At 34.9% G+C, this 19,137-nt stretch overlaps 1 long non-coding RNA gene across 1 annotated transcript; it reads left to right on the top strand.

The window, feature by feature from the left end:
* The first annotated feature begins 311 nt into the window (after positions 1–311).
* On the top strand, positions 312–3,613 carry LOC143231447 (uncharacterized). Its single transcript, XR_013016926.1, has 2 exons — positions 312–443; positions 3,278–3,613. It is a non-coding gene; the product is annotated as an uncharacterized LOC143231447 (long non-coding RNA).
* Positions 3,614–19,137: the final 15,524 nt, after the last annotated feature.

Genomic DNA, 19,137 nt, shown 5'->3' with positions numbered 1-19,137 from the left:
GTAACAATGTATCACAAGACAGCTGGTATGGGTAACAACGTATCACAAGACAGCTGATATGGGTAACAATGTATCACAAGACAGCTGATATGGCTATTAAAACTTTAATTAAAATAAAGTATAGAACAACGTTTCGACCTTCTTAGGTCATCTTCAGGTTAACAAAAGAGATCAAGGTATTAACAGTTATAACTGTAGCTAGTTACAATGTATTGGCCGGTTATTGTTTTTGTTTATCGTTTAGAATGTTTACATCGTTGATGTCATAAACTAAAATTAGAATAATTAATTAATAACTACAACAACAACTAGTGTGAGCAAGAAAACTGAGGTTATTTATCTATTAATTTTCCTGTCAGAAGCAAACTCCCCGCTGTTCGACGAGGTACCTAGTGTTCGTAGAACTCAGAGCAGCAAGGCGAAAGATCCAGTTCACCCATTAGGTAGGGTGTGTTACTTTTCACGAACCTGGATGCATTAGCATTGTTATAGAAAGTTCATATCTTTGTGTGTGTGTGTGTAGAACCAACCCTTTTTCACCGTTTCGCTCCCATAAGACTTAAAACCCTAAAAGTAATGAAACAGTATGAAATGAAAGTAACTAGAATTACTTGTTTGTGTCCCACCCTTCTGGAGAAGCTGTCGGGTTTCGAACAGCTTTGAAAAAAATAACAATTAATTATTGCACACTTAAAGACTATATATTTATGTAAACGTGGGAGTTAAAAGTTATGAGTACTGTTTTATAGGAAACATGCTTAACGTAAAACTTGTGAACGTGTTGTTTTTATTGCCTCGTGGTAAATACCCAATAGATAATTGATCCTTGTGGTTATTAGATGGAATTTTATTTATATGTTATCAATTTGTGGAATGAGTTATGGAACGTTACTAATGTATGGAAAGGAAAAATACGTTTTACTGTGTTATCTATGACCATCTTATTCTACTTGTCTCTCAGCTTTCCATTCATCAGTTTTAAACGATTATTTAGGTGTGATTCAATTATAGATTATATTTATTCTTGTTTACAAACGCTTTGAACAATTTGAAAAGGAATTTTGGTTCTGGCAATTTTAAAGGGCGGTTCCTGGGATCTCAAACACGTAATCACTGGATAGGTGGAGAAAAATCGTCATTGGCCACAACTTAGTTCTTCATTTTATAGATCCGTACAATAGCAGATATGTTTGATGTATTTCACTATGATATAGATCCATCTGACCCCTCTTTCATCACCTGGTTACTGATGAGGAACGGAATTGTGTTAAACAAATATAACCTGATAGCACACGTTCATCAAAACAAATATAACCTGATAGCACACGTTCATCAAAACAAATATAACCTCGATCTGCACTTTGAGGTCGACCCCTCTCGAAATTAAACAACTTCCAGAGTATAAAGTTTATTTATTAACAGTAATTGGTGTCAAAATATCATCGTTAGGGAAACGAAAAGTAGTTACAAGAGGGCGTGTAAAAACTGACTGAATAAAGGAAGACAAGCACGTGGACGCTGGTTTGGTACCTGGAACTTTACTTCATATGAACAAAGCCACATAATTAATTCGCAAATACGCTGGTTAAAATATAGAGCAGGTTGCGATACTTCTAACGTACAGTTTCACATTGACTCTTAACAATAGTAATAATAACACATTTATAATGCGGAGTTCATGACTCGTATCTTTGGAGTCACCAGTTAATACACAGAGCTGACGTCATTGTGGAAATGTCAAGGGATTAATTAATTTCTTCTATATTTCCTCAAGTGCAGTAAAACTGTGGAAAAATATCGTCGGCCGCACACTTTGCTGACAAGTTACGGCTTCCCCTTAAATCTGCAACGTGAATCGATATAATTACTTATAATAGTAAATGTTTAATTACATTTTATATTCGGAATCGATAAACTTGACTTACATGTAAATTTGAAGAAATGAATTCATTAGCTTTAATTATCACGTTTGACTTCTGTGTTGTACTTAGAATTCAGTTTAAAACTAATACTGTACTCATAATCCGGTGTGTACACCGCTGGTACAGCGGTAAGTCTACGGATTTACAACGCTAAAATCAGGGACTCGATTTCCCTCGGTAGACTCAGCAGATAACCCGATGTGGCTTTGCTATAAAAATACACACAAACAGTTTAAAATTAATACTGTACTTATAATCCAGTGTGTACCCCGCTGGTACAGCGGTAAGTCTACGGATTTACAACGCTAAAATCAGAGGCTCGATTTCCCTCGGTAGACTCAGTAGATAGCCCGATGTGGCGTTGCCATAAAAAATACACACAAACAGTTTAAATTAATACTATACTCAGAATCTAGTCTAAAACTAATCCTGTAATCACAGTTCAGTTTAAAGTTTATCTTATATTCTTAATCTAATTTTGTGTTAACATTTAAAAACTTATCCTATAATCACGATGCAGTTTGATATAAATATTTAAAGCAGGTGACATACTTAAGGTCTCACACATTTCTGTTCAGTGCTCATGTTTACAGGTGATAGACTTGTAGTCACAACCATTTCCGCTCGGTGTCCATATTTACAGATGACAGACTGTAGTCACAACCATTTTCGCTCGATGTCCATGTTTACAAGTGACAGACTTGTAGTCACAACCATTTCCGCTCGGTGTCCATGTTTACAGGTGACAAACTCGTGGTCACAACCATTTCCGCTCGGTGTCCATGTTTACAGGTGACAGACTTGTAGTCACAACCATTTCCGCTCGGTGTCCATGTTTACAGGTGGCAGACTTGTAGTCACAACCATTTCCGCTCGGTGTCCATGTTTACAAGTGACAGACTTGTAGTCACAACCATTTCCGCTCGGTGTCCATGTTTACAAGTGACAGACTTGTTGTCTCAACCATTCCTGTTTAGTGTCCATGTTTACAAGTAACAGACTTGTGGTCTCAACCATTCCTGTTTAGTGTCCATGTTTACAAGTGACAGACTTGTGGTCACAACCATTTCTGCTCGGTGTCCATGTTTACAAGTTACAGACTCGTGGTTTGCCTTATAGAGACTTTACTAATCTCTCCTATTCATTCTTATTTCTTAAAAAAAAATAAAAAAATTTGAGAACTGCAGTTTCATTTTTTGGAATCCAGAAATTTTAAATGGAATATGTGACTAAAATATCACCTGTTTTCATTAAAGATAATTTAAAGTTTGTATAATTGTTTTTGCATAAATGATTAATTATTCACCAAAAGTACATTAATTATTTTTATTTACTCTATTTCAATATTTTAACAGTAGGGGGACACAAAGGAAACGGCCAGAGTCGGACAACGTCATCTTTCGTATTCGAATTATGTGCTGTACTTTTCATTCTGCAAGAAGTTGTCACGTGACACATCAAAGTTACGGTGTCTTTATAAATTTCTTTCTGTTTTAAGTTAGAAACTATCTTAAGAATGGATTTGACCAGTGGAGCTCAAAAATGCTCGAGGATAATTGACCAGTTGGCTGCGTGGTGAGCAAGAAGTGTCACACCTGGAGTGGAAAGAAACCCGCATTTATTTTTTATTTTAGTGTTTGTGTTTGATGTGTGAAGTGAAACGGAAAAAATAATAAAAATGTTTTAAGTAATTTGTATTAAATCTATGAATTAATCAATGGTGTCTAACATGGAGACAGCTACATTGATGTAAATTTTTTGCAAAAAATTAAAGTAAACTACAATTATTTACTGTCAATTAAACACGTGTTACCAGATAAACACGTGTCAGATTTAACCACATCTTGTAAGAACGCTGCTCCAGTCCCTTGGTGTTCATGAATCTAGTTCTCCACCACGAAATATACTCCGTTTGTCGTAAAACGCATGGTTACACAATGGGCTATCTTCACCACGGGTACCGGACCCAGATTTTTAGCGTCGTAAGCTAAAATGGTTAGACACCAGATAGTGCATTCTTGCTCTTTCTAATTGCAATAGTTTAGTTTGTTTTTTGTAAAGGGCAAAACGTCACAATGGCAAATTTGAATTCTGTCCATCATTGGAACTGAACCCATATTTTTAGCATTAAACCCTACAGACACAAGAGGGCGCGATCGCACTTATTCTAATAGTCACCTCATTGTAACAAGTTTCTGTGTGGAATGGAGGAATTAGTGTTATCAACTTTCCCACTTTTAAGCAGACCGAGGCCACAGCATCCGGAAGGGACTGCTATGGTTTCAGGTTTCTCACAAAAACTACAACGCTAAAATCAGGGGTTCGATTACCCTCGGCGGGTTGAGCAGATAGCCCGATGTGGCTTTGCTATAAGAAAATCACGCAAACACATTCTCACAAAAACATTCCCGGTTTTGTATTGTGGCAAAAAACTGGTGACTATTTTGTTAGAGAGTCTTTGTCTGTTCCAAATATTCATTTCTTATATTTGGTTTAACTCTAATAATATAGTTATTAAAAAATGGATTGACTTGATATGGGATTTCAAATCGAAGCAATACATTCATTTTACGAATGAAGGTATAACTTAGGTTAATTTAAGTATGGACAAAGTGGTCAGGGGCGTGGGTTCAAATCCCCGTCACACCAAACATACTCGCCCTTTCAGCCGTGGGGTGTTATAATGTACCAATCAATCCCATTATTCGTTGCTAAAAGAGTAGCCCAAGAGTTGGCGGTGGGTGATAATGACTAGCTGCCTTTCCTCTAGTCTTAATCTGATAAATTAGGGGCGGCTATCGCGGATAGCCCTCATGTAGCTTTGCTCGTAATTCAAAAACAAAGAAACAACTTCGTTTAGGATGGAATTTCAGAAATTTTCCAACCCTAATTCAATGATTTGCAAGTGTTTTCATTTCCATTTATATTAAGCTTTTTCCTATGAAATATTAGTAATTTAGCTCTTGACATAGAATCTGCCAAGAACAGCATTGCGTTGTCGAACAATCAGGAATTTAGGGTGAACAAACGGATTGAACATTTTTCCCTCTGGTGCCATGTTATTGCTTCACAAAGTGCAAATCACTTTTAGAAAGCGTTAAATGTGTAATGCGTGAGAGATTGTGAAATCATAGAATGTTACACTGACGTGGTGGAGCTCTGGTGTTACTGTGTATTGAAAATCGCCGTACGATAACATATAAACCCTTTTAATTAATTAGATTGTTTTATGATTTTGTTTTTCTTTTTACGATCAATTGACATTTCGTAAACAAATTTAAAGTATTTTATTGTTACGCTTCAGGTCCGGCACTAGTCTCGTAATCTGAGGGTTCGAATCCCTGTCACACCAAACATGCTTCCCCTTTCAACCGTGGGGGCGTTATAATGCGCGGTCAATCCTATTATACGTTGGTAAAAGAGTAGCCCAAGAGTTGGCGGTGGGTGTTGATAACTAGTTGCCTTATCTCTTGTCTTACATTGCTAAATTAGGGACGGTTTGACCAGATAACCCTCGTGTAGCTTTGCGCGAAATTCAAAATAAACCCACTGTTACGCTTCTATATTTGCAAGTTAGTTTCTGTATAAATGTAGGACTTTTCTCAACTAACCCTTTATAAATACATATTCTAAATGTTTTTTAATTACAACAAACTTTGTAAAAAGAAAATAATTCATGATCACGGGAAACCCGCTTGAAGTAAAAATGTATTTTTAGACGGCTGGTATCGTATTAGAGCTTTTATTAAAGTAAACTGTTGCAAACTCTCTCATTGTTAACCTGAAGATGACCTAAGAAGGTCGAAACGTTGTTTTCTACTTTATTTTAATAAAAGTTTTAATACCTGTACTAGCCGTCTTGAGATACAAAGGAAAATAATATTTGTAGAAGTAACAATAGATGGCAGTGTAAGACAAAGACTCGAAAAATAGTAGAGAAATTCCTTTATTTTAATGACATAATCGAGTTTATTAAAAAAAAGGCTTTTGTCTTAACTATCGATTTGTTTTATTGCGCAGCTTTGTGCTAAAATAGGCTGTCTTTGCTCTGCCTATCTCGGGTATCGAAACCCAATATATAGTGCTGTTCTCAGATATGTCGCTTCCAATTCTATTTAAATAGAAGGCCACAGAAAGTTTCGGGTTGGAAGTAACAAATGCATAATAGTGTTAATGTATACATTAAATGGACAGGGGCTTCAAACAGGGTACACATTTTTAGGGTGGCCTCGTGCTGAGAAGCTTTGGAAACTCCTGTTGTTGACCATATATTATAATGTTTGACTTTTCTTAAGGACACCAAAAAACAAATTTTGGGTAAATGAAGTTATTTTATTTGTTTCTTTATTGTTAAGTCGCAATTTACACCATGGGCTATTTGTGCTCTGCCCACAGAAAGTATCGAAAATGATTTGTTTTAGTTATAAACCTTAAGTTTTACCACTAAGACACTGGGCTATAAAAAATCGATATAACTATAGAGCCTTTGTTAGTTGAGATGCCCAAGATTTCGGGTTTTCAAGTAATTATTATGCTGAGATCATTACAAACGTGGGTTAATATTAAGGGCGTCGGACAATACATTTGCAGGTTTAACATTAGCACGAAGTCAGTGCAATAAATAAATAATAATAAGGCTCTGTAATCTATGACGCTGCATGCGTTATAAGCGTTAATGCAAAATCCTACTATTCAGTTGGACAAGATTAGTCCAAGTGCTAGCGCTGGACTCTACAATTTCAAAATTAGGAATGTAGATAGCGTGTGAGAAGTTCTGTGAGAATATGTGGACAAACAAACAAACCGTATGACATTATACTAAACTTATGTACAATAAACTCACCTCAGTGGTTCCGAAACAACATGGCTGCTTCTTAACAACCACCGTCTTTCGGAAATCAATATAAAAGTTTAAATTTATGACGTCGAGAGCTTTTTTTTCCATTTCTTTTTAGTTCGTTTATCAAAATCAATGATGTTGGTTATTATCTAGATGAGTCCGCATGCTACAAGAAACAGTCTTTAATTTATGATGTTTCACAAGTAACTTTATTAATCAAATATGTACATTATTTCAAGAACTAAAGTTTTACGTTGTCATCAACAGCAAGAAAGGCATTGTAGTAAAATAAATGTGGTTTAGATTGTAAAATAGGATTGAAGTTAATAAACTTTGCTACAAAACTCATAGAAAAGTAATGTTAGAAACTACTACAAACCTCTCTGAATATTCAGTCACTAATCGTGCAAACTTATCTAGAATTTCTTAGATCACACATTCGAGAATACCGAATCTACATAGTTTCAATTAGAAACTATTCTTAATAGCACTGTCTAATAAATTAACTTAAATTAACACAATTAAGCAGAGTCATAATTTTCTTAGGAATGTTCTATGTTGTTTAACTACATGACACGCGCGTTATTTACTGTTTTCGATTTTACAGCTTGGGAGAAGATTTCATGGAATTCTACGGGCCGCCAGTATTTTAGCAGTATTTGCAATAGATTGCATCTCGTGTAATTTGACTGCATTTAAACTTGGTTTAATGTTATTATTTTACTCATTTTCAATACGGATATTTAATAGGAATATTTATAAATATTGTAAAATGTGTTACTTCGCACAGTTATCATGCTCTTACAATAAATCCGTTTCTGTCCTTTCACTTTTTCTTAAAACTTTAACACAACACGAATATAATCTCAAGATATCAGGTAAATTAACGATAAAATAACAAACAGTTAGATAATTAATCACTTCATCACTTTCTGGGCAATTTGTGACAAGGATCAATTCAGGGTAAAGGAGCGAGTCTAAAAACAATATTAGAATAGGCCTAGTAAAACAATATTAGTAAAAACTATATTAGAATAGGCCTAGTAAAAAAATATTAGAATAGGCCTAGTGAAACTCTGGTTTTAGGCCTACAACATTCTCGGATAAAATCTTTAGTAAAATTTAACGAGTATTAACTTGCAATCAAAATTAAGCTAATTATTAGATGGTAATTAAAATGTGATTGGGAACATTTCATGTACAAAAAACAAAACAAAACAAAACAGAAATTATTTAATTTTGTCTTAAGATTTTATAGAAACTGCTACATTTTAATAATCTTTCTTGTCCTGGATCACAAGATCAAGGAAAACGAAGTCGAGTTGTACATATTTTTTTACGATACTCAGAAAGCAATGTTACTTTCAGGTAGATTTCGGCAAAATAAGTTATGATTCGTTTATATCCGGATCGTACAGGTGAAATTCTATGATGTCTCACAAGTAGTTTGGGGTCGCTGTTCTCGAACATTTTAAATCCAACTCTGCCATGGGGTGAAAAACAAACAAACAACAAGTGTTTGTTATTGAACGTTAAGTTGCACAATGGGTTACCTGTGCTGTGCACACCACATGCATCGAATCCTGGTTTTTAGGGTTTTAAGCATTCAGACTTTTCCAGCTGAGCTATTCAGGGGAAGGAAAGAATCAATATAGAAAACTAAGAGTTCAAGAATTGACAAATCCTTGTATACTTGTTGTAGAGTCTGTTTACTAATAGTATTTAAATAATATAGAATTTGTTTACATCAGAAAATTATCAATAACTCATTTTTAAATCTGTTATCAAAGTATTGATATACATAAAATACGGACAGAATAAGAATTTCGATCTCTAATACTAACTTTTGCATATTCGTACTAATTTGAATTTTTAAGATTTTCTTTCATTTACATTTTATTTATAAATTTCAATTCCAGTTTTTTGCCCCACGGCAAAGTAAGAGTTTGTTTCATAAATTATGGCCCTTATTTTTCATTAAACTTCAAAACATTTAAAACTATTAAGTTGCCTATATTGTAATAAAAGCGTCCTCTATCGGAACGTTTACCAACTGTGTTTCAGAAGTTACTTTTTTTATTACAAATAATTTTCTAGTGAAGTCTGTAGTCCTAACTTACGTATTGAAAGTATGTTTGACTATTTATTTCTTATTTAATTGCACTGTAGTCTAATGATATATTCACTCAGTTACGAGATATAATTAATTCTACCTTAACTTGGTTGGAAACAACTTGGACGATTATTATAAAACACTAAATGCAACATAAGCCTTTTTAAAGTACGTTAGCCTAACCGCCATTACACAGCTAAATCATTTATGGTTAAAAGACAACCGTATTATGTCTAATATCAAATATTTAAAATGGCTCAATGTTGTTCAATAATTTGTTGTTTAGGTGCAACTTGTAGGCTAAGAAATACTAAATCACGTTTCACAAGAGAAAGCTTTATGTTTATATTGATGAGAAATTTGTCATTTTTTAGCAAATAATGGCGTATTTGGTGTTTATAACGTTAGGCCTAACTTTATTGGCAGGCAATGACTTATTTGGTGTCAGCCTTGGTAATATCCTTGTTAACCCTGTTTTGATTGTTTTTGGTAAAATATTTTGTTTCAGTCAGTTGTTTTATGAGACGTGAAAGAGCGTAATTTTGTGTCAATTCTCAGTACGTTAGATGACTAACTGAATTTGTAATTGTAATGTCTGTTCTCAGTTCCCAGAGGTAAGTTTGAAGGCTAATGACGCTAATAACCGGATTTTGATACACGTAGTGGGCACAGCGAACAAAAGCTTACAATGGCTTTTATTAGAATTATAGGCTTAGAATATTCAAAATAAATGTAAACAGCTCGATTCATAGACACCTGTATAATAGAAGGCCGATTCACCAGTTTTGAAATTTAAGATTTATAATATGTCTTTGTCATATAGTTTCACTAATAATCCTATCCGCGTTAGATATTTGTAACACTGAAGTTGACCGTGCCTGTATGGGAGATACGCTGATGTGTTTCGATATAGCGTGTCACATCTAGTGTTTTATGAAATGCACGACTCATATTGCTGGTTAGACATACCAGACACAAAAATAGTAAATAACCTGGATTCCAAGTGATTAATTGTATAACAATTTTGTTTAAACGATTACGGAAAAAGAAATAAATAAACAAACTCCTTGAACAATGATCACTAAATCTAATTAGTATTAAAATAGGTTTTATTACAGTAGATGTATCTAAATTCAGTAAACAAGGTTTTCGGCATGATGATTGCTTTTAGATGGCTGGGTATTAATTCTGTTTCTGCTAGTTCACTATATATGTGAAAAGTAATGGTATTTTCATATTCATATTGAAGCAGACATACTTACTTTATACACTATTTATAAAGTAAAAATAAACATTAATCACGTCTCAATAACTGAAGCCTTAGTAACATTGAAACAGATTATATAAACTACGGCTAACATGTTTAACATATGAATAAAATAAAAATACTGTTAGCTACAAACGACTCAAACTCCCATAAATATTGTTCGTAGCAGTATTGTTAGTTACAAACGACTCAACATCCCATAATTCTTGGTAGTAGCAGTATTGTTAGTTACAAACTACCCATATCACATAAATCTTGTTAGTAGCAATATGGAATAACAGATGGCGCTCAAAACTTTTACAGGTCAGGCTTACGAAGGGAGACGAGATATGCTAAGTTTCCTGGACACTTTCTTTGTAACAAATGGATTAAGATGCATTTGTAATGTGAATTATGAAGTCAGTAAGATACGAGGTATCTATAAAGAATACCATCATAGAATATTGTACTTTCGTACGTATCACTACTGTTATTTCTGATAAAACGACTCCACACAGTGGATAAAACAGTTATTAATATAGTCACTAGGGTGTGTTGTTTTTTTTTTAATTTCGCGCAAAGTTACTCGAGGGCTATCTGCACTAGCCGTTCTTAATTTAGCAGTGTAAGACTAGAGGGAAGGCAGCTAGTCATCACTACCCACCGCCAACTCTTGGGCTACTCTTTTAGCAACGAATAGTGGGATTGATCGTACCATTATAACGCCCCTACGGCTGAAAGGGCGAGCATGAGCTAGTGAAGTCGTTAAAAGACATCTTGTGATTACTATTAAAGTTATGTATCCTTTAAATGATGTTTTGTTACAATTCATGATTGTTTTAGAAACACCTATTGTAACATAAGTTAATAGTTTTACGGATATAATATTCAAGTTCTTTTAAAAAAAGAAATACCCAGTTTTCCTTGCATAATCATAGTCATAACATCTAATCTTGATGGAGATTGCTGAGAAAAGTGGAAATGTGGAAATAAAGTTTATGTCTTAAAATTCGTCTTTTTACGTTGATAGTATTAACGTGATTTTGTGTCTTCTCGTTTTCTTTAATTTCGCACAAAGCTACACGAGGGCTATCTGCGCTAGCCGTCCCTAATTTAGCAGTGTAAAACTAAAGGGAAGGCAGCTAGTCATCACCACCCACCGCCACATCTTGGGCTACTCTTTTACCAACAAATAGTAGGATTGATTGTTACATTATAAGACCCCCACCGGTGAAAGGCTGAGCACGTTGGCTTCGACAGGGATTCGAACCCGCAACCCTCATATTACGAGTCGAGTGACTTAATCACCTGGAAAGGCATAAATATAAAAAAAATAAAATCAAATCAGACATTTACCAGTTTGAAACATATTACATTGTTACCTCTACATAGACACGTAGTTTTGCTTTGAATTAAACCCCAATTAAAGTACGATTTAAGACATAAAAAATCTATATTTTTTAAAGAGTAAGTGTGGTTTAATTTAAAGCAAACCCACATGTGTCTATCGAGAGGAATCAAAACCCTAATTTTAGCGTTTAATCTTATCGGGAACTATATTTTCATTCAATTATCTGTCCAGATATAATTACTGTTATGTTTTGTATTTGATTTTAGATGTTTTCGAAACTGTTAAGATGTGCCCTTAGTTCATATAACAAAGATTCACTGACAAAGCATAAACTTTCATAACTGTGTTTAAAAACAAAACCAAATTAAAATACATTGAATTTTGAGACAAAATATAAAAACACTAAAAGCAAGAAAGAGTTAGCAAACACGAGCCGAAAGTTGTCGCCAATAGACAGGTTACTCAGGGTCTTCGTGTGTTATTTGATAAGTCATACCGAACGTTACAATCTAAAACCATTACTTTTGAGTGCCTTCGTAGAATTCTGTGTACAAAGACATGTTGCAAAGTGGAGAGCTTAGAACGAAGGCTATTCTGTGTGATATTTATCTGTCTTAAAGGATTAATTCGTATCAACAACCTTGAAATACCCAGTCAACACTGAAGTGATCACATAGTTGCAGAAACTGAAAGGAAATCTTTAAAACGTATCTGAATACACCCAACTAAAGACATATTCTACACTATTGACTTGTTATTCCTAAAGACCAATAACCAATTAATGACAGTTCCTGGATCTACTATTCAAAGAAGAGTGAAATTAGTAGCTATTTCAACTATGGCAAGGTAAGCTTTCAAGGCTAAGGTAGTTTCCTAACAAATGTATAGCTCTCCACGTCTTCGCTTGTCAGATTTATCGCAGCACATCAAACGCTAGAGATCGAATCGTTCGAGATGCACAAATCTCGGGTATTAATTCCAGGAACGCAGAAAGCAAGTGACGCCTACGTTATTATTATATTACAACATAATGTTTAATGTTTAGAGGATATACTAGTTATTACCTCTACCTTACTGTGGTATTAACCGCAGAAAGATATCTAGTTTAATAAATACATAGCTGTTTATGTAATAAATAAACAATTGTTCATGTCATTTCTTTTTTACATAGCTGTTTATGTGATAAATAAACAATTGTTCATATCATTTTTTTAACAAAACTTGCACATAATTTCTATTAAAAAATTGGAAAATTTTAACACGTTGTTAAGTTGAACTAAAAATTTGAAGATTTTAAAGTCTCCAAACTTTGTTTCCAGCTACTACATGAAGATCTGTCTTGATTACGAACTTTAACTGAATGTAGTCGTAAGGTTATGCGACTTGGAGTTATTAGTATTGTACTCAGGTCCGAAATAACAACCTTCCTGTTATCTAGTAACCGAAAGGTCATAAAAAATAACTAAAATGATTTCAGTGAAACAATGAAACTTAGATTCCTAGCTGGGATACACTAATTATTACCGTCTGAGTTCAGTAATAACACAGAATACTGGTTGAAATATGCTAATTACAAGCATCTGAGTTAAGATTCTTGGATGAAATAAAAATAAACCCTGAATTATTTAGAGGTTGATGTTTTGAATTAAGCACAAAGCTACACAATGGACTATCTGTGCTCTGCTCACCACGGGTATCGAAACCCGGATTTTCGCGTGTAAGTCTGCAGACATACCGCTGAGCCACTGGGGTGCTAATTATTTAGAGCGTAAAACTAGTGAAGTAATTAAATTATTAACAATTTATACAACGAATTCCATTTTTCAATACTTGGCACTTACCTATGTATACGTATCCCATGACGTCCCAAATGGACAGTAAGTTTCTTAGTGTTGTGCATTGGCCTCGCGTTTCTAACGCAGGTATACACAAATTTAACGCGGCTTTGCGTTTCTCACGTAATTATACATATATATAACACTCCTACGAAAAGACGTGTCTAGTCCTGATTTCTCCAAGCCCGTTCCCCTGGCTGTGGTTTCGCTAGATAGTAGATAGGGACAGTGGGAATCTCGTTAATCCATTCATTAATGGATTTAAATGGCAATTTCATTTAAATACAAAATTATTAGCCTAATATTAATAACCTTTCAAGTTGCTCTGGAGCCTATTAGGCCCCACTTTTCGTAGGAGTGTTAACGGTATTTGTACCACCCATAAACATGAGCAACACCCTGAACGTTTTAGAATTCGCAAGTACGTGCACTAAAAGCATCAAAGGGCAGATGTAACAATTAGACAAATAGCCCTAAATTTTCAGTATCCGGTAAGTTCTAGAATAGACAGCAAGTGAACTGGTTATGCTGGTTATTGGCGCAATACAACCGGGCTATCTGCGCCAAACTGGTTAGGTAGAAAAACGTTGGATAATTTTTTTTTTTCTGAAATGAAAGACTTTAGAGCAAGGATTTAGTCCTATTTGTTGGAGATTTCTGTTTAATTAGTGGAACTGGACCTGCATTTTAAGTCGTACGGAATACTATTTCAGTTTACTTGTTTATTGCTATTTTTGGCGGAGATGGGATTCGAATATTGAGTCCAGAATTCCAAAGTCCGACACACTAAATATCGATCAACTTGCTAGGATAGGAAAATGTACCATGGTTTTAAGGTCAGTCGTTAAGAATCATTAAGGGATTTTTATTGATTTTTAACTTTCTGAAGTGTTTGATTTTAAAGTTTTTAAGAATCCAAAACGTTATTTGTTAGAAGACAGTGAGAATGGATTGTTTGTTTTTGAATTTCGTGCAAAGCTACATAAGGACTATCTGTGCTAGCCGTCCCTAATTTAGCAGTGTAAGACAAGAGGGAAGGCAGGTAGTCATCACCACCCATCGCCAACCCTTGGGCTACTCTTTTACCAACGAATAGTGGGATTAACCATATTATAACGCCCACACGGCTGAAAGGGCAAACATGTTTGGTGTGACGGGGATTCGAACCCGCGACCCTCGGATTACGACTCGAGTGCCTTAAACAACTGGCCATGCCGGGCCTGTGACAGTGCTATACAGTTGTGTGTTTTTAGAAACAGTATATAAAAATATATATACACTTGTGGTTCGCATTGAGAATACGAAAGGTGTTCTATTAAGCTAGGTACTTCTTACCCAAGGATGGACTATGGTCAGGAGTTAAAACATCCCGAAAGCTAACCTCAAAATGTGGGAAACACCATCCTGGATAGACTCAAGTGGGGAAGACAATGTCACGAAGCGGCTTCTGTGTTGGAAGATAACAAACACTATAATTTCTTGATTTTTCTAACTGTTATAAATACACAGGAGTGAACATGCAGTGTTACAAATATAATAAGCTTAACGTAATGTCTTATCAGAAAGAATCTTAATCGATTTATATGAACTAAAGTCAAACATTCTGAAAGAGACAATCATTTTTATACTGACATTATTTTTTATTTCACCGTATTATATACAACATGCTATGTACAGTGGCTTAGTGATTAGCGTGCTGGAACTGTCACTCCAAGAATACGTGGCTCACAATTCGTTCACACAAGAAACGTGCAATTTTGGAATTGTGAGTATGACGTCAGGAAAGAGTGGTCGATGATTGGCTATGGATACTGTTGACTAGCTGCCGTCTCTCTAATCTGTTAGACCAAAATTAGTGATTGTTATGTACAGGTAATTTTATGTCTAGTTTTATATATTTTTGTATGCTTTTATATATATATATATTTGTATGTTTTTGTATATTTGTTTCTAATTTTGCGTATTTTTGTTTGTCTTTCTACAGCATTACGTTAAAGTTATGAAACAAAAGAATGAATATTCACCGCAGGATTCAAACCTAGATTTTTAGTGCCATACATCTTGAAGTTACTTGACAACATGTTGTTTTTTGGAATCGTGTACGACACATTGTTAAGTTTCTATGCTCTAGATAAATTTAGCATCGTAAAATTGTCTCAAAATGTAGTAACCTCTGACCATCCACATCACTGAAAGTTTGCGTTCTGAAATTTCTCAAACATTTTCTAGGTTTCTGGTATTTATTTTGTCTTCTAGCAGTATTCAATGGAAGAATGTCAGATATCTGTAAAATATGTAAAACTCAGATATTGAATTTTTGATGTCTGTCTCTTTTTTTTTCAGATCCCAACAATAAAAAAAATACCGTAACAACTATTTATACGAAATTCACGATAAAAGTGAATCTGTTCTTAAGGTTATTAATATACCACCAGGATCATTCTGCCTTGAAAATAAAATCGAAACTATTCCTTTTGGTCAATATCAAAGCTGTGGAAAACAACAACTAATAGGATATCACATCTTCCTGGCAAGCATCCAAATCCAGTGGCAAGAAAACAACACGTGCTGAGTCAGGATTGCGTTTTAGCCCTTCACCATGTGTTTTGTTTTATACCAGCAATGTATAAAAACCTGGGTGTTGGAGACAAGTCATTAAACAGTCACATACCAAAGTCTTGGTGGATAACACCTCTCTGGGCACAGGAGGAACTGGAAATTAATATCCATTTTTATTATTTTTCAAAAACAGGAGGTGAACTGGTTTCAAATAGAAGTGTACAAGTCTGTTCATTCACGGAATGTAAGTTGACAAATAATTTCCAGTAAGAACAATTATTCACCATTCTGTTTCCGTTAATCTAATCCAGTTTTCTCGTAACAAGTGTCGTTGGAACATTCCACTACCAGAAGAGACGTTTCATAATCCTGGTAATACACTATTAAATAACCGTAATAAAGACAGTGCTAGAAAAATAGATATTTAGTAACGTTTTACCTACACTTTAATATTGTTCAAGGAGTAGAGTTTTTAACTTACTTATTAGCACCATATAATGATTGTGTCACGACTCTCTTCTGACACCATATAATGATTCTGTCACGACTCTCTTCTGACACCATATAATGATTGTGTCACGATTCTCTCCTGACACTATATAATGATTATGTCACGACTCTCTTTTGACACCATATATTGTGTCGCGCCTTTCTTGACACTATAAAATTACTGTGTCACGACTCTCTTCTGACACCATATAATGATTCTGTCACGATTCTTTTCTGACACCATATAATGATTGTGTCACGACTCTCTTCTGACACCATATAGTGATTGTGTCACGATTATCTTCTGACACCATATAATGATTGTGTCACGACTCTCTTCTGACACCATATAATGATTGTGTCACGACTCTCTTCTGACACCATATAATGATTGTGTCGCGACTCTCTTCTGACACCATATAATGATTCTGTCACGACTCTCACTTGACACCATATATTGTGTCGCGCCTTTCTTGACACTATAAAATTACTGTGTCACGAATCTCTCTTGACACCATATATTGATTGTGTCACGTCTCTTTCCTGACACTATAAAATTACTGTGTCACGACTCTCTCTTGACACCATATATTGATTGTGTCACGTCTCTTTCCTGACACTATAAAATTACTGTGTCACGTTTCTCTCCTGACACCATATAATGATTGTGACACGTCTCTTTCCTGACACTATATAATGATTATGTCACGATTCTCTCCTGACACTATATAATGATTGTGTCACGATTCTCTCCTGACACCATATAATGATTGTGTCACGATTCTCTCCTGACACTATATAATGATTATGTCACGACTCTCTTTTGACACCATATATTGTGTCGCGCCTTTCTTGACACTATAAAATTACTGTGTCACGACTCTCTTCTGACACCATATAATGATTCTGTCACGATTCTTTTCTGACACCATATAATGATTGTGTCACGACTCTCTTCTGACACCATATAGTGATTGTGTCACGATTATCTTCTGACACCATATAATGATTGTGTCACGACTCTCTTCTGACACCATATAATGATTGTGTCACGACTCTCTTCTGACACCATATAATGATTGTGTCGCGACTCTCTTCTGACACCATATAATGATTCTGTCACGACTCTCACTTGACACCATATATTGTGTCGCGCCTTTCTTGACACTATAAAATTACTGTGTCACGAATCTCTCTTGACACCATATATTGATTGTGTCACGTCTCTTTCCTGACACTATAAAATTACTGTGTCACGACTCTCTCTTGACACCATATATTGATTGTGTCACGTCTCTTTCCTGACACTATAAAATTACTGTGTCACGTTTCTCTCCTGACACCATATAATGATTGTGACACGTCTCTTTCCTGACACTATATAATGATTATGTCACGATTCTCTCCTGACACTATATAATGATTGTGTCACGATTCTCTCCTGACACCATATAATGATTGTGTCACGATTCTCTCCTGACACCATATAATGATTGTGTCACGTCTCTTTCTTGACACAGTAATTTTATAGTATTGTGATCTTATACAATGGTTGTTTCACGACACTTTCTAGTTCTATATAACTGTGTTGCGACACTTTTCTGGCACTATGTGATGATTGTGTCACCATACTTGGCTACATTAATTCTATGACTACTGTTAAACAAAGCCAGGCACTAAACTTACATTATTATGACACATTTGTGAAAACTAATTACATATCTTCGTAAAGAAACGCAACAAATGCTCAACGTTTCTCTTCTGCTCACTGGACATGAATAAACTAAACTGGCTGAGTAGCCATCATAAATGGTCATCTTACGCAAAACTAAACAATATGACGTTTTCACGAAAAAACACGTTTTCAGCACGTGAGCGCTAAACTTATGTCTCGTGTTACGTTATCATCATTTATCTCAAATGAGTCTTCGATTTATTATGTTACGTTCGTTACGTATGACGATTTCAAACAGCCAGAACTTTTAATTTTAATTTCATAGTTAAATAAATGCTAATATGTGTGAACGATATTTGTCAAAATGACTGATATATACAATTTTCTTTCATATTGTTTGTTCGTTTTGAACTTCGGGCAAAGTTACACGGGGGCTATCTGCGCTAGACGTCCCTACTTTAGCAGTGTAAGATTAGAGGGAAGGCAGCTAGTCATCACCACCCACCGCTAACTCTTGGACTACTCTTTTACCAACGAATAGTGGGATTGACCGTAACATTATAATGCCCCACGGCTGAAAGGGCGAACATGTTTGGTATGACGAGGATTCGAACCCGCGACTCTGAGATTACGAGTCGAGTGTCTTAACCACCGGGCCTCCAAAATAAAGTAAAAATAAATACCTGATGTAGTGATCTACTTTGAATAGTATGTAGCCAGTGAAGGATTATTTGTGTGAATTTATCAAGTACTCACTCATTCTAACTCATGCGCAAGCACAAATAACATGAAATATTTGTAATCTGTATAAAAGAAGGTTGTATTTCTACTCTAACAGTTTTTGATAATTTTGTGTAGTGTTTTATAATACCAACTACTAAAACTGAAACACTCATTGGGCTATCTAAGTTCTTTCTACCGCGGGGAATAGAAACTCGAATTTTAGCTTAATTGCACAGTTATAGATACCTTAGTTTCATTTAATTTTATAGGGTCACATTTTTTTATGACGGTTTAGTTCTCTATATTCACATAACCATTACTAACGTAGTAATAAGTAAAACACAGAAGAATTTCTATTAGTTTCACTCTGTCATGTTATTAAGT

The sequence above is a fragment of the Tachypleus tridentatus genome, chromosome 11, assembly GCF_004210375.1.
Source record: "Tachypleus tridentatus isolate NWPU-2018 chromosome 11, ASM421037v1, whole genome shotgun sequence".
NCBI lineage: Eukaryota > Metazoa > Arthropoda > Merostomata > Xiphosura > Limulidae > Tachypleus > Tachypleus tridentatus.
The sequence above is the reverse complement of the archived record's forward strand: the minus strand, read 5'-3'. Positions and strand labels throughout refer to the sequence as shown.